General features: G+C 33.8%; 1 non-coding gene across 1 annotated transcript; it reads left to right on the top strand.

Annotated features, from left to right (window-relative positions):
• The first annotated feature begins 1,072 nt into the window (after positions 1–1,072).
• LOC111739218 lies at positions 1,073–1,191 on the top strand. The gene has a single exon (XR_002780181.1). It is a non-coding gene; the product is annotated as a 5S ribosomal RNA (ribosomal RNA).
• Positions 1,192–1,805: the final 614 nt, after the last annotated feature.

Genomic DNA, 1,805 nt, shown 5'->3' with positions numbered 1-1,805 from the left:
GTCTGCTGGAGCACATGTATAAGAGTTTCTCTAATATAGCCAGGAGTGGAATTTCTGGTCACAAGAAAGACTGATTTTCAGTTGTAAAAGATAATGCCAAATTATTTACCAAGCTGGTGTTCTACCAATTTACACTCCAGAGAAGTGTGTAAAAAGTTCCTGTTGATATACTCCTTGTCCGCACTTGCTCTATTCTGACTTTTCATGTCATCCTCGCTGATGAATGTAACATGATCTATCACTGCTTTGTTAGGGTGCATTTCCTAAATTATTAATGAGATTGAGCATTCTCCACTTCTCATAGCCATTGAGTGTTTTTTTATTTATTGTGTGAAATACCGCTCATGTCTTTTTTGCCTGTTGTTCTATTCAGTTGTTTATCTCTTCCATATCGATTTGATGAGTTCTTTATAAAAGCTGGGTATTAATCCTTTATCAATATATTAAAATGCGTTCTAGTTTGTATTTTTTCCTTTCATCTTCCCTTCCTTCCTCCCTTTCTTGTTACGCTTTCCGCTAGAATACCTATGGGTTTGGAACAGGAAGAGGATCCATGCATGTCAGCTCAACCCATCACATTAGTATAGAGAAATTCCCAATAGACTCTTCCTCATGAATTTCTCATTCCTAGCATTTTTTGGCATCTTTTCCTAGATAACTTTTTGGAGAAAAAAACATGAGCAACTCCTTTGACATTTGAGTTATTAATTTTGTTTTTAAATTATGGAAATAAGTTATTTTTTTATTCTTCCCTCTGAGTACCATTTGTAGTTATACCAATTTCTAATATTCTCCCATAACTTTAACTAACTGAACATATAATTTATGGGTAATTGCATAATTTATGGGTAATTTGACAGCTGCTGTAATGCTTAGCAAATTTTAATACCATTTGTTGGAATTATTTGCATAAATGGTATTCTGATAGTCAGTTTTCCTTTTATTCTTATTTTTTTCTTTCCCAAAGCTCTTAATTCTGCATTAATTTAACATTAAATCTATAAGTTCCTGTTCTTAGGCTAGATCTAGATTCTTTTTCAGTCAATTACAGGTTCTATAAAGACACAGGCCCTTCTATGGCCATGCCACCCTGAACAAGCCCGATCCCGTCTGATCTCGGAAGCTAAGCAGGGTCGGGCCTGGTTAGTACTTGAATGGGAGACCACCTAGGAAGACCAGGTGCTGTAGGCATAAAAAATAAAAAATAAGGATTTGTAAGCTGACAAGGTCCTTGCAATCTGTGAGGTCAACCAAGGGTTGCCTTGCCTAAAAAAATAAAAAATAAAAAAAATAAAAATAAAAAAAGATAGAGGCCCTGTTGATTTTGCTTACCAGTATATTCCTCATGCCATAGCACCACACCTGGCACTTAGTAGTTTGCCTAATGAATTAAAAAAAAAATTGTCTAATGAATTTTAAAAAATAGTTTCCTAATGAATTATGTGAAGTATAGTTTACAAAAATTAGTCATGTATCTTTAAGAATCTAAAACCGTTCACAGCCTATGGGCCAATAAATCTACTTCTCGAGATGTATACTAAGAAAGAAAACTAATCAATGCAGACAGATTGACATACAAGGATGTTCACGTATCACTACTTATAATAAAGTAAGTTTGGAAACATTAAATGCTAAATGTTCAACAATAGTAAATTTGTATGAACAATTATGGAACATCCACATAATAGAATGTCACACAGTCATTAAAAGTCATGTGTTTCAAAGAATGTAAGAAGGGCATACAAAACAGTGTTAAGTAAATAAAACAGAACATAGACCTGTATATCTATCTATCGTGACCCTAA

Source organism: Pteropus vampyrus, unplaced genomic scaffold, assembly GCF_000151845.1.
Source record: "Pteropus vampyrus isolate Shadow unplaced genomic scaffold, Pvam_2.0 Scaffold48, whole genome shotgun sequence".
In the NCBI taxonomy this organism is placed as follows: Eukaryota; Metazoa; Chordata; class Mammalia; order Chiroptera; family Pteropodidae; genus Pteropus; species Pteropus vampyrus.
Note: the sequence above shows the minus strand (reverse complement) of the source record. Positions and strands in the feature narration are given on the sequence as shown.